At 35.3% G+C, this 26,610-nt stretch overlaps 1 long non-coding RNA gene across 4 annotated transcripts in view; it reads right to left on the reverse strand.

Annotated features, from left to right (window-relative positions):
• LOC119261159 (uncharacterized) overlaps window positions 1–24,836 on the reverse strand; it is a 42,004-nt gene extending 17,168 nt beyond the window's left edge. For 2 of the 4 annotated variants that reach the window (XR_008549219.1, XR_008549221.1), the window contains exons 1-5: window positions 24,768–24,836; window positions 19,898–20,008; window positions 19,035–19,223; window positions 14,650–14,797; window positions 13,832–13,909 (exon numbers count right to left, since the gene is read on the reverse strand). This is a non-coding gene — a long non-coding RNA (uncharacterized LOC119261159). Of the gene's footprint in view, window positions 1–11,597; window positions 11,619–13,742; window positions 13,910–14,649; window positions 14,798–19,034; window positions 19,224–19,897; window positions 20,009–24,767 lie in introns of those variants that run through there. The other 2 variants (XR_008549220.1, XR_008549218.1) reach the window with 2 other exon arrangements.
• Window positions 24,837–26,610: the final 1,774 nt, after the last annotated feature.

Below are 26,610 nucleotides of genomic sequence, written 5' to 3' on the forward strand. Positions count from 1 at the left end.
AAAGGCAAGAAGGAAATGGAGACATTAGTTCCTTCTCTGCAAAAAGGAAATTGAGATATTAGTTTTTATTACTGCTACAATCAAAAGTTACGTAACAGCAGATCCTCTTGACTAGACCAAGAGATGGCATGCATGTCTAATGGAATAAAATAGAAAGCTATCTCTAATTAATCTCACATATAAGTTACATTAGTTTAAACTGAATCTTAAACAAATGTGATAAACAGAAGAATTGACTGAGCTTGGTTATGTTGTGAACTTTAAATAGAATAAATCAAAACATTTCACGTTTGAGTTGTTTCTGTATGAAATACAATTTTCAAAACTCAAAGTGCGAATTCTCTTTTTGATTAGTTGGTTAAGTCTTTGTAACATATATACACATATGTATATATATGTATGTACATACATACACATATATGTATGTATGAATAAGAGGAGGCATGAACATATTATGTGTGTATATGTGTATATATATGTGTGTGTATGTTTATATATATATAATGAACTTGGAAATGCATAAAACAAATTTCAACAAAAATAAATTTACTGAGGCATGTTAACATGGAAGAAACAGGTTAGCTTTGCTTATATAAAGTTACTCATTTATTGTCTGTTTTGAAGCAGCTTTTGTGCAATATAATGAGTATTATGAGTTTATTTTGTTTGCATGAATTGTAACAACAACAAAAATAAATACAGAAACAAGAGAATCTGTGAATATACAAGAATGAAGGAATCTGTAAACCAGGTTGCAAAGTCCCAACAGGGCAGGCGCTTTTGAAATTGAAATTTTTATGTTCAGTGGGTTATTCTTGGTGGGAAAAACTTACAGTGTTTGTGGGATAGGCAGATATTGACATTATCCTGTAGAAATAGAGATGTTGGGGGAGAAGATCAGACGGGGGAATGGTCACATTACAAAAGAGAGAAGCTAAAATGGCCGATGAGAAGAGAGTGGGACCAGGCCCATGGTCGATGGTCCTGAAGCGCTTGCCTGCAGCCCCTTCAGCTGCTGCGGCTCCTGGGCTTGCTCCGTATCTCCTTTTTCTCTAGCCTTTTTAGTCTCCCTGTTTGATCATTAAGAGGTTTGATGATATTCTCAGCAACTAATCCCTAAAGGATGTTTCAGGCTGGTTTCTGGATGTCTCATGTTAACTAGATCTAAAAGATCTAAGGGAAATTTGGGAGCTAGGAAAGAACCAGAATGATATTGTGGGGGTTTTTCCCACTGAAATTTCAGAGCATTAATCTCAAAATCAGAAATAGTAAGAACCGAAAGATACCACTGAAGTCTTGTTTAAACCTTAATTTTCGACTTCTTTTATCTTAACGTTGAGACCAGCTTTGAAACTGAGCAGTAAAATAGTGGTTTGACCCCTATGTTCTCTCTCCCTGCTTGTCACTTCATGGGGTGACACCCAGGCTTATTCAAAGGGCCCAGTGTGTAGGCAAGTAGGAGAGCGGAGGGTACAAGTCTTCTTTGATATTCTTTACCATTGATAATGAGACCAAAAATATAATGACTATACTTGAGAATATTAATTAACAGAATAAATTGGGCAGCTAAATATATCATCGAAACATGCTTTTCAAATATAAACTTTTAAAAATTAAGAAACACACAATACTAAACTGGTCACACACTCTATAATATTAAATTACAGAGATTGATGTATTTAGGCTATGTCAAAAATTAAAGCATGAATAAAAGACATTCTATTTCTTCCTCTGGAATGATATTTGAAAGTTGGTGAGTTCCTATTATACTAAAAAAAAAAAAAAAAAAATTTCCAGATCTTTTTCTTTCTTGTATGAACTATATCTGAAAGTAATCAAGTAGTTGATGTGGGAAAATTGCTTATTATACAAGTATTCCAAATAATAAATACTGATAGAATTAAGAAAGCATGCAGGATTAGTCAGAAGAAGGTAGCAGTTACCCACTATTATGTAACAGATCTTCCCAAGACATAGCACTTCGAAAGAACAGGTACTAGCTTAAAATTCTTTGCAGAGGCAATTTGGTGAACACAAAAGTTCAAGCAGGCAGATCTGCTGGTTTCTCCTGGATCACCCATGTGAAATCTGTCAGTGATGCTGGTGGAGCAGAGCCTCGTTCACACATCTGTCAGTTCATCTGTTAGAACAGGCAGCAAGACAGCGAGACTGAAAGGTCTTCCTTGAGTGTAAATTTCAAGCCCCCAAATTCATGTCCATTGATTATGTCAATCAAGGCAAATCTCAATACCAGCCCAGAGGGAAGAAGGTGAAAAGTGAATCCCATATTTGAGTGGGAGGAGCTAGGAAGTCCATTTCCAAGAGAGAACAGAGTTAAAGAGGGTGAGTATTTATGGAAGGATTTGAGATCTATCAAATAGTTCTTGGCAATGATCATTTAGCATGGCTAACATCTCAAAATTGAAGCAAATAATATTATGGGCCATTAATCAATACCACCTAACCAATACCAGAAAATAAAATTGAAATCTGACCAAGCCTCTGGGGATAAGAAATTGAGGGAGCAGAAGAACAAGCTACAAAAAATCATGGACAAATACAATTGCAATAGTGTTTATAGCACATAAAATCTGACTCCTTCTAAATAGTAAACTGCAGGGAGAATAAAAGTTAAGTCAAAAAAAGCAGAGATTGGAAAAGGAAAAGCAATGTTATTTTATTTGCAGATAAAATGGCGCCCTACATAGAAATTCAAGGGAATCTACTAACAAAGTATTATGAATAGTGGTGGCTGTGTAGAATATCAATAGAAAAGTGGTGTTTCTCTACAAAGTGATAAACAGGGAATCTAACAATACCCCTTATCATGGCAACAAACATTTGGCGTTCTTTGGAAGAAATCAAAAGGAAGTTCACCAAACTCTCCATAGAATAACGTTTAAAAGACAAAAAATGAGAGAAAGTGGTTATGTCTAAAACGTTAGAATGAGATTTTTATAAAAACACTCAGAATGTATTAACCATTATTATCTGTGGATTGAAAGCAATTGCACCTCATGTTGGAACTGGAACTTGAATAGTTGTAAAGTGCATCTGAATGTGCAAGAGCACATAGCCAGGGCCTAGACACCCCTAAGGAAGTGTGAAAGGAGGGTTTGCCTGCCTGGCATTAAGCTACACCATAGAACCGTGGGGCAGAAACAAGCAGATAAAAGCAGGGTCCAGGGGAAGACCTGGAATATGGAGATGGTGTAAGAGACCTAACATTGCCTATCCCTGTGGAAGTGAAAGACAATAGGCAGTGCTGGCACCATCAGTGTGGAGTTTGTTCTCATTCTAGTCACAAAAATTCAGATCAGTTGGACTAGACTTAAATATTAAAAGCTAAAAAGTAGATTTTGTGGAAGAGAAGTTAGGAAGGTATTTTTACATCCATGGGTTAGATATTCTCAACTGAAAAGTATTGGCCCCGAGGTAAAACAATAATGTATTTTGACTACATTAATATTTTTAGATGATTTTCAAACTTGGGAAACTGCAAAAAAGACAAGAAAAATGGAAAACCTCACTCCCTTAGATATTTTCAACACAGATAACTGATTAGTATCCAGAATGTATAAAAATCTTACAGTTCATTAAGAAAAACACAAATAATAGGGAAAATGGCAACAAAGTTAAACACTTCTCATAGGAGTAAAAACAGTGCATTTCCAATAAATATATTTAAATTTCCTCAAACTCATTAGCAAGTTGGAAAGTACAGATTAAGACATTAGCTAGGTAGCATTTTATATGTGCCAGATTGACACACACAAAAAAAGAGGAATTTGTAGTGTAGTAGAGGTTGAAGCATAAATTATTTAAGCCACTTGGAGAACAGTTGGGTGTTCCCTTTTAAAAATAAAGGAACATATAAGTGTGACTCAAAGATCTTGTTTCTATCTATATACCAATTAAGAAAAGTGAAGGAAAGGAGGGAGAAACATGTTCAATGCTGCATTTTTCTTCATGTTAAAAGTATTGAAAAAAAGGCAAATTCTATCAACAAGGAAAACTAAGTTGTGGTGTTTTTCACCACATGAACATCATAAACTACAACAGAAAAAATAAATTCCATTACATGTACTAATACAAGGCAAAATCCATGCAAAATTCTATAGGAAAAAAGCTACAAAATCCCCCCAAAGTCCAAAATGGATGATTTAGGTTTAGTCATTAAAGAAATGTAATCAAAACGACAATGAGAAACCTACTTAACACAAGCTAAAGATGACTAAAATAAAAGACAGACACTGGTAAGTGTTTGCAGGATGAAAATAATTTAGAACACTTGCATCACTGCTGGGAATTTTAAATTAATGAAGTTGTTTGGAGAAATGTTAAGCACAGGGTTTTCCTATTATCTAGCCATGTCACTCCCAGGTATATATCAAGACAATATAATACACTGGCCCACACAAAACATCCGTGTGATTTTTTGCTGCAGCTCTATTCATAGTAGCTAAAACATGCCCATCAGTTGATAAATGGATAAAGAAAATGTTTATCTATACATTGGAGAATTATTTAACAATGAAAAATGAAGTAACGACATAAACTTCAACATGAGTGAGTCAAAAATGCAGTGAAAAAAAAAAAAACCAGTCAGGAAAGAGCTCATACTATATGATTGCTTTGAAATGACATATTCAGAGAAAACAAGTCTTTAGAGGCAGAATACACTTTAGTGATCCTGAGAAAGTGGGGGTGCAAGGGATGGAGAGGGACTGGCAGTGAAGGCCCAGATACTTTCTTTGGTGTGATGGAAATGTCCTGAAATCAGACATTAGTGATGATAACACAAGTCTGGAAATATGCTAACAAAGTATGGAACTGTGCATTTTAAAAGGCTGATTTTACAGTGTGTGTCGTGTAAGCCACTAAAGCTTACATTTAAAATAGACTAAAACCTGCCAATGACATCAAGGTTACTTTCAATTTAAAATCTTTTTTTAAGAGTAAATAAAAAATGCTGAATGCTATATTAATTTTTCAAAGGCAATTTGAAGATATGCTAATTTCTTAGAAACTGGAATAAGAAGCATATTATCACTGCTGAATTTTTTTTAGCCCCAGAGTGGCATTTTCTTATCTTTTCATTTATTGAATTGTCCATTTTAGAATTAGCACTCATTGAAGTGAGATAAATTGTCTATTTTTGCAGATGAGTGAACCAAAGTCAAGTGAAGGAAATTGGAACTTTTAAATGATGTCCCAACTTTAAATTACAAAATGATGATATTACCCATTTTAAAGAATTTGATTTTCTACTCATACTATTCCATGTTCAGACTGTTGATAAGCCCAAAAAATCAAGGGAAAAAAATCCTATCACGACACATTTCAACAGATCATCCTTTCCAATATACACACTTCTACTTTGCTAAAGTTTGACAGATTCTGCTTGCTTTGATTTATTATAATGTTTTATCCCAAGATGATTCCTTATTGCACCTTTTCTTCTTAGCTAGTATAAAGCTGAAATTTCAAATAGATTTTGTTTTGGCTTCTGAAGTTGCAAATGAAACTGAATGCAGCACAACAATATTGCTGGAACTAAATGATAAAATTAAATTAAAATTAAGGGATTAAATATTGGGGTTGTCTATGAGATGATTTATCATCTGTTTTCAAAATGACTGTTTTCAAAAACCATGGGCTATTGAGTTATAGACAAAGTAGTCACTGCATTTAAATTTTCTTATGAAGCCATAATTTTCATATTCATTTAATGTGTCTATATTTAAGTTAATTGAGAGATAAACATTTTATTTCATTTTAGATTCTAATTCCTGGATGTTACAGTTAAGGAGGTTTTTGTTCTTGTATCTAACAAGTTATGTTTTTGTTTTTCTTCTGTTTTTCTGTTATGGTCTTGGATCCATTGATAGTCTGCAGACATTTAAAGCATCTACTTATATACACATTATATTTGACTAACATTCTGGCTTGGGTAGAAACAAAATTTTCCATCTTTATATTTGTCTTCACTAGATAAAATACTTGGGGGTCACATTTTATTCCCCTAAGAATTTCAAACATGACACCATCATCTTTTCATACCAGAAATCATTGCATGGAAATGATCTTAAGTTAAAAAAAAAAAGAAACACAATGAAAAAAATAGCTTGCAAATACTAGAAACAAAAAGAAACTTCCCTATTGGTTTAAAAAGAAATAAACAACAACTTACACTATACTTAATAGCAATGGAAAAGGAGACTAGGGATAAATTTAATAAAAGGTAGGCAAGAACTTGGAGAAGTGTGATACTTTATTGACTAACATTAAAGAAAATTCAAATACACAGAAAGCTAATTTCTCAAAAAACTCCATTACTTGCATGAAGCAAGGAGAAAAATTTTAATCCCAAATGCTCAGACTGATTCTTATTCTGGGGCACTTTGCTCAGCTGGTGTTGAAGAGTTGTTTATTCCAGAATGAAGGATAAGAACACAAGGAATTTCAGAGAAGGTGCAGACCCAGGCAAACCTCAGAGGATGGCTTTCTTAAATCAACTACAACACTATTTCCTATGCACGATCCTTACCATTTTCTAGATGATTTCCAGAGTCACTGCATTTGACATGCCCAGCCTCCTCCCCAGGCTTACAAACACATCAATATATGCAGAAGTGATGAGTTCCCCATCAACACAAAAAGGGAAAGAACTTTTTGTATTTGTCTTTTGTTACTGTGATGAACAAAAAATAGATGCTCAATAGCCAGACGTCTTAAAATATCCTGGATTTAAAACCCTGACTTCACAATGAAATATGTGAGTTAATTGCAAAATATGCAAACCTGAATCTTCTCCTTCATCAGGTGGGGGTCAAGGATAGCTCTCCTGCTGCTCACACACAAGATGGTGTGGGAAGGTGACTCATAAACTACACATCACTCCCAAAGGCTGAGGCAGGGTGTTGCCACATGTGATCTTTATTTCATTTACCTCCTTGAGAATTTTATTTGTATTGATTTTCTTGTTATTAGTAGTACACACCCCAGAAGTTAATGCTCATATTGCGATATGGCTAGCTTTTTTTTATGAATAATTCCTTTAAACAAGAATTATCACTAAACTTTTCAGTCTCTATATGTTCTGATTCCATTGTATTGTGATTTCCCAAAGGTGACACCTACGTTGAAAAAGTTATCCAGTCATCAAGTCAATATTTACAAAAATAAATCATGAAAATGTTCAGCAGGAATGAAAGTCCATGGATGAAATGGCATACATAAGTCTTCCTTCCCTCATTAGTAATTCACTAATTATTATATGAAAAGAATCAGTTGTTTGTGTTGGTCACAAGTCTTGAAATTTCACTACTCGAAGGAACATGGAGCACTTGCAAAAAGGAATTAACATCATCTTTTTCATTAACTGTAACCAAAATACACCATTTTATTCATTATGAACATGGCAAGAAACCATAGTGCCATCCGAGGTTCTGGTGACACTCACAGACAGATACCATGATTCTGTCATATCCTCCGCCTGTAGCTGCTTTAGACACCTCAAAATATCATTTTTGAAATTATAGAAGTTATAAGGCCTTGAAACTTAATGTACTGATAATGAAACACATATATTACTAACAACAGCCTGCTTTATAATAGCTTGATGCTAGCATTTATAATTGCTGTGTTTGTAATCTTAATTTTATGACTTTGATTATACTATTTTGAAAATGTCCTTATACCGCATAAATCTGTCAAAGATTTGGTTTTTGACAGATATGTTTTTTTAATGATTAAGAATCTCTGCCTTAGTGGATATTTAATTCTACTTCCAAGCCTCTATGGCCAGTTACTGAAAGTGGTGGCCGACGGCATCCACAACGCCTGGCCATGTACCAGAAATACGAACCTCACTCAAACTGCAGGATCAAAATCTGCATGTCAACAGCAACTGTGGGTGAGCTGGACATTTTTCAGTGTGTTATCCTATAGCTTTAACATATTTCCTACTGCAAAACCTCCTTTAGTGTCTATATTTTTCATGGCATTATCTAAACACTAACCAATTTGCAAGAATCAAAGCAGAAAACAAAGGAAAGAAAAAGCATCACAATACCTATTCTATTGCCAATAAACAGTGTGTTTTCTGTGTTTGATTTGACAAAAATACTACTTATCTAAAGGATTTATTAATATGAAATGCAAGGTGGAAGTAAGCCCTATAAATGCAAGGTGGAAGTAATCCCTATTCTAAGGCATACGATTCTAGAATAAACAGACAAATAAATACATCTTGATTCTTTTCAGTCCTATTCTGGAATTTTAAAATCCTGGGAAGTATGTGTTTATCTTGGATGCAAGAAAGAAGAGACAAGTCACAAGAGAATACTGACAAGAGGCTCGTATCCAATATCTACAAAGACCTCATGCAATTCAACAAGAAAACAAATAACCCTTCAAATAATGAGTAGAAGAACTAAATAGACACTTCTCCAAAGAAGACATACAGATGGCCAACGGGCACATGAATCGCGTTCAATTTCATTGATCTTCAGGGAAATGCAGTTCAAACCGTAGTGAGATGCCACTTCACACCTCTGTAAATAGACCTCATCAAAAAGACCAGAAACAAGTGTTGGTGAGTGTGTGGAGAAAGAACTCGGGCACACTGTTGGTGGGCATGTAGACTGGTCCAGTCCTTATAGGAACAGTAAGGAGGTTTGTCAAAATATCAAAAATAGATCTACCATATTATCCAGCAGCTCCACTCTTAGGTATCTACTCAAAAAATACATAGACACTGTTTTTGAAGGGATATGTGCACGCCCATGTATCCTGTGTACATTGCAGGACTTTTCACAGTAGCAAAGTTATGGAAACAACCTAGTCCAATGACAGATGCCTGGATTCAGACAATGTGGTATATCTACACAGTGGAATACTACTCAGCTATGAGAAGGATGAATTTTTCATTTGCAACAAACATGGATGGAACCAGAGGGGATTAAGCTCAGTGAAATAAGTCAGAAGGAGAAAGAAAAATACCTGATGATTTCACTCATAGGTGGAACATAAGGAAACGAATGAACAGACACAACTAAATGGAAATAAGCTCTTGAAATCTGTTGGGGCCACCAGAGATAAGCAGGGAGGAGGCCCAGTGGACTGTGGAGGACGACTCTGGGTCCCTTGGTAGTGGGTGTGGTGTGGCAACACACAACTGAAGTGTGTGATTCTCTACCTATAAATCATATGCAGTGTTGGAAACACTGTGATTGCAATAAATACTATAAATAACAAAATAATACAGTTTTAAAAGAAATAATGTAATATTTATACCACCTCTAAGGACCCTTTAAATTAATGAACATATTTAAACGTTTAATTTCAAAACAGTATGTTAAATAAACTGCAGCAATTTTCCATGGTTTTCCTTTAATCTTCTCTTCACAGATTTCACAAGAGTTCAGAATATTAGCCTCTTGTCAGAAGGATGAAGGGAAATTATTCTCTCCCATTTGGTACTATGTTTTTTTGTTTTAATGATAGTTTCTTTTGCTATGTAGAAGTGTTTTAGTTTGATGTAGTCCCATTTATGATTGCTTCTGTTTCCCTTACTATTGTAGTCAAATCCCTAAATATATCACTGAAATCAATGTCTTGTAAAGTTTTGCCTACATTTTCAATGTATTTTATGGTTTCAGGTCTTACATCCAAGTCTTTAATCCATTTTGAGTTAATTTTTCAAAGAAATTCAAGATGAGGCTGAACTTTCAAAACACAAAGTTCATAAAGTAAATGATGCAATATCTTTCTTTGAAAAATTTGACGCAGTAATTCCTGCCAAAAAACCTTTTTAGCTGTGCGGCCTTCCAGGAATATAAATAAAATGATTAAGTACAGAATCCCTTCAAAATATGAGATGAGGCAACATGCTTATGTAATGAGAATTTCTGAAATTAAATTAAATGTGCATTTTTGTTATTCCTTTGCAGCAATATTTATTGACTATGATGTCGAAATTCTGACGAGCTCTTGAAAAAATGAGTGGGTAAGCAAACACTGAGGCAGCAACTTTCACTTTTTTAATTCCATTGATTCGTGTTTATAAATTTTACTTAGCTATGGTTTTAAGAAAGGTGTATTTACATGTTCATATACACATCTACTATTTAATCAATAGTCCTACCTGAGGACCTTTTTACCTCAAATGTAGCAGAGAAAATAGCATATATTTTTTTTAAATCTTCCTTCCTGAGAAAGTTCCAATTTGTTGGATCAGAAACTAACTTTTCATCATGAGAATAAACTAAAAATACTGTTGAAAACATTGAAAGATACTCATTGATAAATAGAATGGAAACTGTATTGGCAAACTTTCATTACGATGAGCAAAACAGCTGCATAAATGAACATAATCATTGAACGAATTTGATTCTGTTCTTTCCAGGGCACAGAATTCAAGATGCAGAGTCATAGAATGAACAGGCTCACATCAAAAACACAAACCGGGCCTCCCTGGTGGTGCAAGGGGTTAAGCACTGCATTATGAAGCAATCTGGAGCCTCAACAATCTGGAGCATGAGTTCAATCCCTGGCCAGCCCGGGAGCAACCCACATGGTGCAGCAGACCTCTCCTGTCTTGCCCGCTGCTCCCCTCAGCAGTGTATTTCAGTAGATCTGCCTGTTCTGTTCCCCACTCTGTCTCTGGTGAATCCTCTCACCCTCCCACACCTCTGGCCTATACCCAGCTGTTGTATGCATAAACAAATCTTTTTTAAAAAACTGTTAAAAAAAAAAAACAACACAAACCAGTTAAAAACTGGACCATAATACAGAAATCACCAATCTCTGCCCAGTCGTAGGGAGTAATGGACAGTGGCCTCCTTCCTATCTTACAGAGTGAGGTTGAGGTTGCATGGTCATGCCCTGAGGCCTGGAAATTTCCATGCTGCCATTTTGAACTTGCTTCTTGACCCGGCCCCTATCTTCTAAACACATGATGTATGTTCATTTCCTTTAATAACCAACAATTTTTGCAGTATTTTTGAATGTTTACTGGATTGCCATTGTTTTGAAATCTATTGAACACAAGACAAGCAAGGTTTGTTCCTGTACTGGGACATGTTACTGTATCGTCCAGACTTCCCACCAGGAAAACTTCATTCCACAGATGCTCAGAAAGAAACATCAGCTGAGACCACTTCAGGGATTCCCTCAGCTGCAGAGTCCCTTATTACTATTCTACAACCTCATCCCACCTGGAGACCCCAGACTGTCTGTGGGAACAGTTTTGTCTTCTCCTTTGCACCTTTACCTCTCCTTCTGCCCACCCACCTCCTTCTTTTCCAAAGGTCACCTTAAGTCTAGAGCCTATAAGCTCTCCCTCATAAGCACCTTGACCCCTTACCGATTATTTTGTCTCAGTGCCTACTTTCTGGATAACCCCACCTGAGATAGTGCTGCTTTAGAAAAATTAAGCAAGTGAGAATGATCTTTGTTTTTCTTCATCTTATTTACTTTTTTTTTTTTTTTTTTTACTTTTCTCCGTCCCCCTAGAGATCTATTTTGGAAGGATTCCAGATGTCAATTTAGTTACAAGGAAGTTTTTGAAGATGATATTTCCTTGTTGATCCAAAGGAATGAAGCAAAGATGGCTTAAAAAAAAAAGAATTAGCATTTTTTATTCAGGCAACTTATTGTATCAACTCTTTCATGTCATTAAGGAGCACATAGTACAAATGTCAAGCAAGGAAGGTTCATAAGATCTGTCTTCAAAAGTAAGTTGTATAGAATAATCCAAAAGCACATAGCACGCACTAATGTCTCTCTACTACCAAGATCCACTCATGTTTAGGGGGAATTATAGCTAAAACCAAGCATTCTCTGAACACGTCACCCCCCCCACACACACACATGCACACACACACACACGCGCGCGCGCGCACACACACACACACACACACACTTCTTCCTAAAATACACTCAAGGAGGGTTCTGTTGCCTGTTTGTAATACTCAAAGGGTCACAGATGCTGGGGTGCCTGCTGACTTTCATCATTCTCATCAATAGCCTTCTCAGAATTGTCAATGGTAATGACCACAAGTCCAAACAGGGGCTGAGCCACACATTAGGCCTGTATCAAAGGCATTTATTACTTTATATAATCCTATAAAATGAATTATAGAAATGACTTATAATTTAAGTGTTATGTGCATATTTCCAATATGTCTAAGAGTTCTAAAACGTATGAATATACTCACAAATCTGCTTAAAATTTAACCCTGGGTAACACTGAATCAACCATAAAAAGCAAACTAACCTAAAACTCTTACTTTGCTTTTAATTTTTGAATTCTGTTCCTTCAAGGCAGAAGGAATACAGAGAAATGTGAACTCTAATTTATCACTAGACAGTTCTGCTCCTCTGCTTAACAAAAACACCTTCCTCTTAATCACAGTCCTTTTCCCTTATCCTCTACTTTTCCATCTGTTTTCTCCTCCATGTGCACTCTGCTTCCTTCTTACAAGACACAGATGCTGGGCACTGTGTGGTGGATCAGTCAGCTGTTTAAAACTTTTTTATAGTCCAAGATTTATTTACACAGGTTTTAGAGAAAAGAACATACATTTTTCCCTATGTCTCAATTAATCATATATATTTTAATCTCCTAATTCAATAAGCAGGGCAGAGGTGGGTCAAAGAACAGTAAGAATTTCCAAAGATTTAGCTCCCCATCACAACATTCAGAAACAAGGTCCATTGCCTATTGCTTTAAAAAGATCATTGGAAAATATAAAGAAACGCAACTGACAAATATATTCTAAGTTATTTGTAAGTAATGCATCATATTAATAGAAAAGAAAAAATCATCCTTTCCTGAGATTTATCATACCCTGGATTATGTTTTTGGCCTCTTTATAACCTGCTATAAACCTATATAACCTAGATAAGCCTATTATAAAATTCAAATGTGGTAAAATCAGAGAATATTTCAAATATCTGACAGCAAAATTATTGCGCATATTATTTTTTCCAAGTATAGCATTAGTTTCATTTCTTGCTACTCTAAAGACAAAACAAAATTGTATTTTTTACTTCTTGAGAATTCATGGGTAATATTTAGTAATAAATTTAAATAATTGGAATTTTAATGATGTGTGTAAAACAATGCTGGAATATTTTATCCATTTATGTAAGCATTTATGTATCTTTAAGTAATATAGCTTAAATATGATAAATGTTGAAATTTACTTTAAATCTTTATCTATCCAATTTTTTTATTAACAGTAAATCATTTATTTAGTTTAGATTGACCCCAGTATGCTACAATCTATCGCTGGAAAATGCATAATTTTTTTAAAGAATTACTGTTGGGAATAATTAATATGCTAGACACTACTTCACAGCTTAATGAAAAAAGATGAAGGTTAGAAGGGCAAGCATTTTATATATGTAAACTCTCATTTGAGCTTAAACTCTATTCCACTGCATCTCTTTTTTTTTCTTATAGATTCAAATATCCTCATCAGTACAACTTGAAAATTTAAATTGATTAAATGAGTTCTAAGTCCCCTTGCTTCTTTCTGAAAATGTCATTTTTCTAGTGCATTATTTTAATCTCTTTTAGGATATTCTGTATCTTTTGTTTCTCATAACTATCAATAAAATATGTAAAATAGAACTGTGCATTCAGTTCATGAAATAACATGTATGTGTGTATCATATATTTCTTCTGCAAAAAGCACCCTGTTTATATGGAATAAGATCTTTTTCTCATTGTAAAAATCAGTTGTTTCTTTATTCTTACATTGAAAAGAAAATATGGGCAAGCAATACAAATTCATAATCACTCAATCTACCTATTTACCTTTTCATTCAATATCTGTTGAAGCACTGAGTTTTATATGCTATGGGTCAATCTATTTTTCATCAGTTACCGAATATCCTGAAAAAGAATAAAGTAAATAGTATATTACATCATTACCTGAAGCCACTTAACTTTCAAAAGTATATCCACAGATGTTTTTAAAAGAAAGCAACTATGAATATTTGTTCTGTAAAAGAAATGAAATATTTGCTTTTATGTGGCAAAAGAAATGAAGCAATCTATTGAAGTATTCCAACATAATGTGATTTTACTTGAAATGTCAAAACTCCATTTGCTCTGTCACTGAAATAAGATAGGTCTTTTTCCCATAGGTCTTTATTCAGGGGATGATATACTAAAAATAATCAGTTGGACATATGTGGTAGTGTAGAGAAGAATGCTAAATGCCTTTAAATTAGTATTCTTAGTGAAATTAAAGATAGAATTATATTAATTTTACATGGTTCCTAAGTAATTTTCCCTCTTAATGGAATATTTAATGTTGAAGAAGTGAGTCTTATCTACTCTTAAATGTGCTAAAGTTTTTCAAAAGTCTGCAAGAAAATTAATCCAAAAAAATATTGAAGGTGTATTTGAAGTTCTCTTTAGGAAAGCGTAAGAAATAATCTCAAGCTGCTTTGCATACAAACCCTACAAAATCCCTGAAATCCAACGAGATGGTCACAGTTAAAGTGGAGACTGAATTATTTGATTCCACCAGTGATAAATAACCAGCAGGGTTAACATGCAAAATGACTGATATAATCAAAACCAAGTTGTTCTTTTATTTCATTGACTTTTTGTCTTCCATTGCTTACTTAATGCGTATTGAATATAGTTTCCTCTACTCCTGGATGAAAACCCCGCTGGAGTCCAGCACATTTATGTTCGTTGTTGGGAAGAGATCATTCTGCGGCCACTTTCAATATTTAATAGCACACCTATTCCATAGCAATATGTTCATTCCTGCATATTAATAAACACAGTGACAGAGAAAATTAAGTCCTTTTCCTTCTACTTCTAATATCAACCCTGCTGCAGGCTGCAAATCTTTCGGGAAGTTGGGAGCTAGACTGCATTTGGCATCATCTTCCCTTTTGCTTCTCCTCCTCCTCACACCCACCCTCTGCTTGGGGTCTAGTCAGACACCTAAAGAGGATCTCTTGACCTGGGTGGTCTGTCTCGATGCCACGTGGGCAAATCTGCCATGCAGAGGGCTGCCTAGAAATCTTTCCACAGCCCTCTCCAATCATCTTTGAACCCGATTGTGTCCCTGACTCCTCTGGCCATTGTCTTTTAGGGGACACAATTTGCAGAACCTAGATATCACTCTAGAGCTTCTATTATTGTAATCTGTTCCATGAAAAGCTAACCCCTGGGTTTTAGGAAAGACATTTGTAAGGAGAAGGAGCGGGGTCATAGCACTGAGGAGTCACAAAAGCCCCACTGTCCATATACTCACATAATTTACATTCTAGGTACAGGTGTTCAAGGATCGTGGGGTATGGTTTGTTGTTGTTTTGTTTTGCTTTTTAACAATATTTCCCTATAGTGATTTGTGTATCAGACACTTTGGGGCCTAATATATTTCTTATTTGATCCCACACTGAAACTAAAGCAAGAAGAGGCCAATTATAATCTACTGCCTCAGTCACTTATCATTAAGGCATTACAAGACACTACAAAACTTTATGGACTAATATACTAAGTGTTCTCCCTGATGTTGCAAGATGACTGGGATTTGGCTGATTTGGCTTGGGCTCCTCAGGGTTTGGTCAAACGCTGTAGGTAGAAGCCACGTCTGTTCCACGTCTTTCATCCTCTTGGGACCAGTAAGCAACTAGGGCATCTTCTTGGCATGACCAACCAAAATGTGAGGAAAGGAAACCCAAACGCACAAAACACATTTCAAACCTTTGCAGATGGAAATTTTTCTAGCATTCAATTGTCCAAAGAACGTCTTTAGCAGGGAATGATAGCATGTCCACCTCCAGTGAAGGAACAGCCAAGACTCGCAGCAATAGACAATGGGGGGATGGAAGTATTATGGACAGCATCCCAACTTACCTGCAGTCTCTAAAAGTTGTGGTTAAGTCAGAAGTTTCAACTCTGCATTAAGGGTCATTACAGAGGTACTCAAGACCGCTGTCTTCGGAGAAGTTAGCTTTAGAGACTGAGGTATTCCGTCACCACGTTCACCTTTGCCCATGATGACATCATGAGTGGAAATGAAAACATTCCACGCTAGGTGTTGTTATACTCCATCTTGAATCCATGCCCTCCCTTCTTCTTCACACAATGCACCTAAGCTATCCTGTCTCTTTGAATTTGCATTGAAATTTAATAAATTCTTCTATTAAAGTTCTACCTTGGAATGAAGTAACATAGTATCAATCAAATTCAGAATTTAATTAAAATGACTGTTGCCTACATAAAATGGTTTTTTAACCTCTAACCACTCATTAGTGTTTGTTCCGGGTACCATTTGTCTTTTCTATGTATCTTTTGTCTTTTCCTTGTTTCCTGCCTAATACTTCCAGTAGGTACTATTGTGAGTCTCAGCCTCAATCATTATGTTATCACATTGCACAATTTGGATCATTTTTTAGAATTCTATGTGATTTCCTCCCCAGGAAAGCAAATTAAAGATTCATACGGTGTGGAAAGATAAGAGCTTGTGCTATACCTATAGAAAGTTTTAAGATATTTATTTCTCTAAACTTTTCATCTGAAATAATTAGACTTATTTTAAAAAGTTGCAAAGATAGTCATATATTTCCTATATATCCCTCACTCAGATTCTTCTCATGTAACAACTCACATTCATGGTAAAATGATGAAAAGTAAAACTGTAATCTTACTGACACTGATAAACCATTATGAACTAAATTATTCACTTTGTTCAGATTCCTTTATGTTTTCCCTCAAATATCCTATTTTTGTCCCAGGATTCAAGCCAGTACATCATCATGCATTTATTGCCACTTGCTTTTTGATCTTTTCTCATTTGTGACAGTTTTTGACTCTTTCCTTGTCTTTCAAAACCTCGTCATGTTTGAAAAACACTGGTCAGGTAGTTTGTGAAATTTTCCTTAATTTGGGGTTATCTCATGTTTTCTCATAATAAGATTGATGTTATAGATTTAAGGGATGAAGACTCCAGAGGTCACATGCCCTTCTCATTACTTATCTTGGGGTAACATGATGTCAATGCATCTCATTTCTGGTCATTAAATATGGATCGTTTGGTAAAGGTCCAATGAAGAACTAGTAATTTTTCCTTTTCCACACTCCATGCACTGGAATTAGGTCACTATGCCCAGCCTACACTCAGGGAGAGTAATTAAGCTTCACTTCCTAGGAAGAGGAATATGGAAGGAGCACCATAACACATATTAAATCCATCACGATAACTAGTAAATATTTTAGGAAAGCTACTTTGAGGCCATTCAGATGTTCTGTCCTCCCTTAAAATTTAGGCACATAGTTTTAGCATTCATTGGATTTTGCATATCTCTCTTATTATTGTGATGTTCTAATGGTGATTTCTATTTTTCCTTTTTCCTTCTACATTTATTGAATGGAGTTCTTATGTAAGGAAGAGTTGTTCCTTCACCCTATTAATTTCCTTCATTCTTCAATAACTTATTTATATGAGTATAAACTCATGGATATTTATTTTATTTTGGTGCAAACACCAAATATTATCATTATTCATTTTGTTAAATAAATTATTTCATATTTAAACATTGGCAGCTCTTTCAGATTTTTTCTTACATCCTTTGGACATGCCCATATATTTTTCTTTTTGTAAAAGCTCGCCCTCATTTTTTTGGCACCAAAAGTCAACCCAACTTCGTTTTATATTTTCCCTGCTTCAACCCATTTCTTCAAGAAATTGTATTCTTTCATTGGAGAATGTTATTTAGAAAACAAGGTCTGGACTTGGTTAAATGCTAAGGTGTACTTAATTTTATACAGACTCTCTGTCCTAATCATCCTTTCCCAGCCTTATCCCTGGTTAAGTGAATCCTAAGACACTCTATTAAAATAAAATAAAGTGGAGATCAGGCTTGAAGATTACTAAACTACAAAACCATTTACGCCTCATAAGCAAAACTAAATCTAGCTCATGTCAGAACATTAGCAAAACTTAACTTAGGTTATTTCTGGGAAATGCCCTTTCATAATCGTAAGAAAGCTTTTGCTGTATTCTTAAAATGGTGTAATGTAATGACATTTAACCAATCCCCTGTCTTCTGCCCACACCAGTGGTAGGAACCAGCCACTGCAGATTTTAGAGGATTTCCTCCTTCACTTTCTAAGCCACCCTGTCACATAAGCCTTGGAGCTGGCCCTCAGTTTCAGATCGCAAGTCTCCCAGTTTGTGAACTGTTCTTTGATGCATAATAACTCTTTACTAAATAGTATTTTGCTGCTTGGGTGTTATTTTTAAGGTCTCTCAATTTTTGACACCCTCTTACTTTTGTTCTTTTCTTTTTCTATTTTTTCTAAAACCCCTGAACATTCTGAGAGCCACCTCCCTCCATGTCTGCTCTTCATTCTTTAATATCTGTCTTAGGAAGCTTAGTCAGTCTCATGGACTCACAGCCCACATACCGGCTTGACCTTTGCCTGCTCCCAATTTGTCCATTAATGGAATACTTCTTTAATGGACTCGTTGGTTGAGATGTTTTATTTACCACATATAACTTCATATGTCTTCAATAACATTCCATTTATCATCCCTAGAATTTCCATGGAGATGAGAAACAAAACAGGGCTACGATACATACAGTAGTTTGAAGAAGAGTTTGAAGAAGAGGAATTATTTTCTCTTTTCCTGGGCCTTTATATTTTTGTATGATAATAAGAAGAGATCAAGGATGCAGCGTACAGCCGGATGTAAGCCTTCCTTCTAAATTCTGTGTCCTCAGGAAAGTCATAAATATTAGAAGAAATAAAATCCAGGATTGTTTAATATATGAATACCATATTAGTTAAAATGTAGGTTCAGATACCACTGGAAAAGAAACTCACATGCCCAGTGGTTTACAGTGGATAGAAATATCTCTTACTGAAATTGTGGTTGCAAGAGGTCTGTTTCATGAGGCATATACATGTATTTATTTTCTCTACCTTTCACTTCTCTGTTACTTTCAAGGCTTATCAGGAGCTATTCCATGACTTTAGGATTACCCACCTTTTCGCTTTTCATTTTCCAGTTGTCTTTCATAAAATGGCCCCATTTTCTGTATTAACACTTAACTGTTAAGATATTGTGCAATATAATCAGGTTGCTCCAAAATAAAACTCTTTCTTCCATGACAATTTAAATCAGCAATGTCAGATGTGGGATTTGATGCTTGGTTTGAGGAAAGAGGAAAATAAACTGGAACATCAAACAATTTTTATTTAATTCATGGTTTGAATCAATCATAAAAATTAATATATATGCATTCCAAAACACAATTGACAAATATAATTATCTGTTACACTCCCCAGGAATTCATTTTCCATATCACTGTCTAATGGTCATCAGCAAAATGGGAGACTGAGACCAATGGACTCACAATAATTTCAAGATATTATTTTGCTCATTGGGGAGCCAAAGCCTATATATTTAATTGGTACATGTGATTAAATAAATATGTAATCATCATGACCTTTTCCTTTTCAAAACATTGACATCTATATATTATCAAGTTTGGGTGTGAGATGAAGCATCATTTTGAAAAGTCTTATAGGAAAGCTGAAATAAATCAGTTAGCCTCTGCAATATCTGCCTATCTTCCCGGAAATTCCTCACTAAACTTCTTGGGATCTACTAGCATTTAACCTTTGTTACAAGCATCGAGGTCTTTCCAGACAAACAGCCCTAAATATTTTGGATCAGCCACATATCTAAAATCATAAGACTTAAAGAATATTGTGGTCACATGGATCCTAAATGAAAGCATGGAGTGAACAGAAGCATTGTGAGAAAATAAAAACATAGGGAGAGCAATCCTCCTATTTTGGAAAATGATGTCCAAGTCTAATAGGTGAAAATTGTAGGATACTTACAACTCTACACTTCTGATGCTGAGAAGAGGCTGTCAGAAGAATGCTGCAACCCAAGTGAACCATCAGGACTGATTGTTCTCAGAAAGACCATCAGATGCCAACCTCATTTACCTGGAGATGATGATACAAAGGTGACAACCAATGAATTGTTTTTAGAGATTAGCAAAGTGAACTGGCTATGCCTCGGAGTATAGCATTTCACTTCTCCTGATTGAGAAAAAGAAGAATTATGTTTTCAAAATAAAATCGCTGTGCAAGCCATAGAAAAATGAAATGGTAGCCTCTGGACCAAAGAAATATAAAAATATAAAAGGAGGAGGGCTTGGTAGGAGCTTATAAAAATGAATAGAGCAATGAAGCAAAGCAATAACACAGAAAGATGGTAAATTTTGATATATCATATTTTGGCCAGCAACAGAAGTTAGCTTACAGGGAAGAGACAAAGATGACCCTGGGGAGTAATAGAAGCAAAGAAGGAGAGAAAGAAAATATGCTGTGTATAGTCTCATAGTTTGGAATCTGAGTTTAATTTTTAAAAAGTCTGGTTTCATAAGACAGAGACATACAGAAGCAAATAACAAAATTTTCTAACCTACAATCAAGTATATCTGAAACTCAGCTACTCTTGTGTTTTTTTATTAAATTTAATCTCAAGTTAGATATTTAACTCTAAAATATACTTCACAAGACACATTTTTAAAGCACAAAAACTCTCTTCAGCATTTTTAGGGAGACTTTAAGGAATTCACATCAAAGCATTGTGTAGTTATTCTTATAAATTTAATGCTGATGAAATTTGAAAAGAAATTCATGGCTGCATATTCAATCACTTTGGTTCAGCATTTCTAGGAAAGTAAATTTGTAGACAGTCATGAAAGAGAATAATGATCCCTAATGTTGAGATTGCCAATTGTCCATAACTAAAACAGGGTGTCTCTTCCTCTGCTTTTATAATTCCTATACTCCCACCACTTTCTTCATTCCCAAATCCCACCTCTAAATCCCTAAATATGATTTTGTATCTTTCCTTTTGTGCTTGCAACTAAATTTCAACTCTAGTGAACCTTTCTATTTCAGGTTTAGAGCATACAGGTTTTCTTGATGTTCTCTGCATTGAAAATGAAGTTAAGTCACTATGTAGGTGAGTCCTTGATGAATATTTAGTCCTATACCACCTGCTGCTATATAATCAGAATTTCCATCATAAAACAATATTTTCTAAATGTTCATTGTCCTTGTGATCTTGAGTCATTATACAAGTTCTTATGCATTGTTCCATAATATTGTAAGTCAAATGTCACAATCTACATTTATAATTAGCCATATGCCATGAATATTATTTTGTTTTTCAGTTATTATATTTTCTTATCATCTTCAATATTTAATGTATACTGGATAACAAATTCTTATAAAACTTAGCAGCTTAAAGCAACAAATAATTCTTATATCACAGGTATAAGATTTCTGGGGGCAGGAATCTGCACATATATTATGTGGGTAACAATGGTTCTAGTTATTTCACAGGCACAATCTCATTGTCAGCTAGGGCTGCAGTCTCATCTGACAGCTCATCTGGGGAAGGATCCATCTCCAAGCTCACTCACATGGCTGTTGGCAGGTTCAGTGTCTTCTGGGTGTTGGTCTAAGTTTGTCACTTTTTAACTAGAGGTCTCCTTCCCTGCATATGGAAGATGTCACAGGGAAGTCCACAACTTACTTCCACCAAAGTAAGTTGCTAAATGAGCATGAGAGAGTATGCAAGTTGTCTCTTTATTACCAAATCTTTATTTATTTTTCCATTTTCTAATTGTTTAGGGGAGTCACTTGGTCCAACTCACACTTGAGGGAAAAAGATTGCAGAAAGACATGAATATCAAGAGGTGGAGAGCTCTGTGTTTCATCCAGGGGCCATGCCCTACCACATCACTTTTAACCCCAGATTCCCTGATTCCTGATACAAAAGTGAAATGACCACAATGACAGTGGCTTGTAAAACCTCCTTCTTTTCAGGATGAGATACTAAGTTAGTGATTTACCTTATATGAAAGGGTTGACTATAACAAAGGCAGAGTATCTGCAAGGACCTACCCCAATCACATGGGCTCTTTAAAAGCAAGAACATCTCCATTTAATGGTAGAAGATGAAATGGTAGAAGATGAAATAAACATTTAGGAGGGGGTCAAAGTGAAGCAAATTTTTCACTTCCAATCTTTAAGATAGAATGGAAAAGGCCAGAGAACTGCCTGTGGGAGACCCGCATCTCACAGTCATCATGAGAACGGCAACCAGTCTTAGAGCCACAAGAAAATTAATTCTTCCAACCACAAGAATGAGTTTTGAAGCAGACACTTCCCTCAGAACATCCAGATGAGAATTGAAGCAACACTTCAATTTCAACCTTGAGATGCCTACAACAGAAATCTAACCCACATCGTACCAGACTTCTGACTTAACAGAAATTTGTGATGATAAATGGGTATTGTTTTAGGTGGTTGTAGCAATTTGCTATGCAGCAATAAAAAGACAACCAATGTTAGCTCTTAAAGCAAATCCTCCCTAGAGATTCTTCAATGCAAAACAATCATAGAAATGTATGCATCTTAGTAGCAGTTGTGTCTTTTTGACAAAAAAAAAATACATACTGCTTTTTAACTTGTGTTTATAGCAGTATATATTATTTGTAATAGTAATACATGCTGTTACAAATAAGTACATATACATGTATGTATATATATATACACATACATACAAACAAGGGTATTATGTTATATTGACTCTATTATCATATATGTATATATTAAATATATTAGTTATTTTTTAAATTTATCTCTAAGGATTGCTTTCTTCATTTATTGCAGTCTGGCCAACACACCAGGCAGTAGCTAATAATTTAAAGCAGTGTTTCTCCAGTTTTTGTGGGTGGTGACAGCAAAGTATAATACATCTTTATAATAAAATTAAGACTTTGGACAAAATGAGAAAGATAAATACCAGATGGCATCACTTATCTGTGGAATATAGAGAAACCAAACAAAAGGTCAAACACAAACTTTGAAACCAATCCTTGAAAACTGTCCATAGATCTGCAGCATCCAAAAAGTATGTATTGATTTTTGTAATTGAATTTCCACACCTTTTATTTGAATGTAAACTTCAAATGTAGAACTTTAAATATGCCTAGCTTTGGTCCCTGTTCTTTTCCGGCCAAGGGAAAGCAGGTTGTGATAGGGGAGCAGGGAAAGTTTAAGTAGTTGCACTAAACAGAGAATTCTAAACTAATCTTATTATAGCAATGAACCCCAAATAGCAATGCAGTACCAGACAGAAGGCTTGATTCTCATTCATACTGCATGCAAGAGGAGTTTCCTCAGAGGGGACCAAGAACAAATTGGAAACTCTTCTGAATACTGGAAAATTTACTTATGCATGTGGTCAATTGGAAAAAAATATCAAGCACTAACACATTTAAGACAGTATTAAAATATATCACATTAGTGTTGTTGTGATTAAAGCTAGACTATTCTACGTGGAGACAATTCAAAAGAATTCAGAGAAAAGTTTCTAAGTTTTTTTTTAAGACACTTTGAGGAGGAAGTCTATATTATTGTCAATTATTTGTTCTTTTATTGCATCAAACTAAATATCACATTTTCTTTCTCTTTGCATAATAGTCTGTAAAATGTACCCATACTTGTCTTTGATATCAGTTAAATTTTCAAAGAAATGTATTTTAGAGAGAAAATTTTGGATGATGTTCAAAAAATAACATTTTTGCAAAGTTGCTTTGACAAATAATTAGATTTGAAGTGTGTATTTAAGTTTCAGACTGGCAATTGCTGCCTAGTAGATTCTTTTTAAGTCATAAAGCACAAAGTAAATTATACAGATGACAGACCTTAAAGTTCTCAACTTTTTCATCTAACAGTCTATTGTAGATACAAGGGAAAGTGGCTGACAGATTTTTGAACAGTGGTAAGTTTGTTGGAATATAAAATCTTCAATCCCAAATTCCACTTTTAATATGGGAGATAATAATAACAAAAGTTATTCCTTGAGAGCTTGAACATCTATCTTAGATACCAAAATTAGAAATCCACCAACTATAGCTACATAAATAAAAAAAATTATAACCCCCCTAAATGATTCTAAAGTCACAAATTATCTTTCATATCAAATTACCGTTATCAAGGAAAATTTATTGCAAAGTAGAATGATCTTTTGATCATTGCTATAATCATTGCTATCCTCATATCATTGTGATCATCCTTCAGACAGGGTCCTCCCTGGTGGCACAAGGGGTTAAGCACCGCACTATGAAGCAATCAGCAGCTACTGCAGCACGAGTTCAATCCCCAGCCAGGGAGGTGACCCACATGGCACAGCAGACCTCTTTTGTCTAGCCTGCTGCTCCCCTCAGCAGTGTATTTCAGTCAGTCTGCCTGTTCTTTTCCCCACTCTGTCTCTGGTGAATCCTCTCACCACAACACACCTCTGGATTTTACCCCAGCTCTTGTATGCATAAATAAATAAATCTTTAAACAAAATGCTTCAGTCATTTGAGATTTCATATATACATGTATAAAAAGGATCTGAATTCAAATTTTGCTGGCATGCATTTGCCCAGCCAGCACAATTGCATCACAAGCAATGGTCCTAGCTTCTGGTTTTTACTTCACTTTGTTTTTATTGTATGAGAAGAGCAAAATAGAAAGTGTCAACTAGGAGTGCTGAGAGCATGTCTATGTTGCTTCATTCAGTAATGAAGCTCAACACAATCTGGTTGAGTTATATATAATGGGAGACTTAATCAAAGATCTCAGAGTGAGTTGCAAGGAAAGTTAGTCCACTGTTGTTAACAAAAGCAGTTACCTTTAAGTATGGAAAATAGATCCACAGTTGGACAACTTGCTTAGCAGCTCAGGCATCTCCATCCCCAGGGAAGAGCATGGAGCCCGCCCACCCTTGTGCCGCACTATGAGGTCACAGTGTCCCTGTGGGCATTGTGAATTGTTTGACCCATACCAGGCCTTCCATATCCCTTGCATCAATTTATCTCAACTGAAGAAAATTCCTTTGGTAAAAATCAGCCAAGAAGCAGAGGAAACTTGAATTTAACATTCTGAACTGTATTAAATATGTGCCATGAAAATGAAGGAGAGGTGGATAAATCATGAATCAATAATTTTAAAACAAAGATTTTTTTTAAACAGAAAATTGATTTATTTAGGAAGAAAACTTTTTAAAAAGACAAAATAGTCTTAGAAATGAAGACTTCACCACGCAGTACACAAGGCCAAATGAGTTTAAATAAAAAAAAAAAAAACATTTAAGAAAACCTAAAAAGTAATGAATAAATGAAAATTAGATTTTAAGAAATGAAGTTTTTAAAAGTCACACAGGAAATGGTGGCAAAATAAAAAGGCAAGGATGGAATAATCTTCAAATTATGGATGCCCACTGGGAAGAAATACAAAACAAAGAAACAGACTAATATTTAAATATTAGCACCAAGCCAATATTAAATAATTAAATATATGAGCTAAGAAAATTATCCCAAACAAAAGGTGAGCAGAATCTACATACTGAAAGGGTTTACTCAATAATCCAAAGATACCAGCTCTGAGACATCGCCAGTGAACTATAAGAATATAAAACAAAATCTTCAAGGCTTCCAGGCACAAAGATAAAATAACTGCTAAGGCAAAAGGAGCAAAGTGACATCTGTGTCACAAACCACACGCAGAGCAGGGCGACCAGGGAACAGGTTCCTGACAAAACTCAGCACAAGCAAGTCCAAGCCAGGATTTCACCCGAGCCAGGTTTTCCTTCAACAATCAGGGCTTTGAGGAGGCATCCCAGAGTAACTCCATGGGGAAAGGTTGGCTTTTTCAACAAATGGTGTTGGGGAAGCTGCACAGCCATTTGCAAAAGAATGAAATTGAACCCTTATAGCATATTTAATAAAACAACTCAACAAGAATTAAAGACTTAAAACTGCCAACCTCTTAGGAGAAAACAGGTGTCGAGACTCAGGTATTGGTAAAAGCACAGCTAACAAAAGCCAAAACAGACACATGAGACCATATCAAAGTGGAAACTTCTGCACAGCCAGGAAACAACAGAGTGCAGGGGAGAAGATAATTGCAAGTGGAGAGAGAGAGAGAGGGGGTAAGAAAGTATGGGGGGCTAATACCCAAAATACATAAGTAACTCATGTAACTCAAAAGCCAGAAGACAAGAGAAACCCTGTATGTAATAAGTTCTATTGCTTATTAAAAGTGCCACCTACCAACCCCACAAGCTCTGCCTCTTTCTTTGGTCTCTTCTTGGCTCTATATAGGCAGATCAGTTTTGAATTTCACCCAGAGAACTCCCAGAATGGTGAGCCAACAATCACATCTATGGAGCATATCTAGAAATATGATGGACTTCATTAATCTGTTAAAAGAAAAAAGACAAGATGACTTCAGGTTCTTCCCATATCACACACTCAGAAAGTTCACATTATTTTGAGGCCTTCAAGCCAACAATGCACAATCTGAATCTGATTATAAGGAAATATCTGTCAGACCAACAAGAAGTTAGAGACTCCCAACGATTAACCAATATGTTACAAAATTGTCAAGATCATGAAAGACTAAGGGATTTCTGACGTCATCGGGAGGAGAAAATGCAGGACAGGAATCCTAAGAAGACCTGGTCCAGGGAACAG

This window comes from Talpa occidentalis, unplaced genomic scaffold (assembly GCF_014898055.3).
Source record: "Talpa occidentalis isolate TD23 unplaced genomic scaffold, MPIMG_talOcc4v2.1 talOcc4.6, whole genome shotgun sequence".
NCBI classification, from domain to species: domain Eukaryota; kingdom Metazoa; phylum Chordata; class Mammalia; order Eulipotyphla; family Talpidae; genus Talpa; species Talpa occidentalis.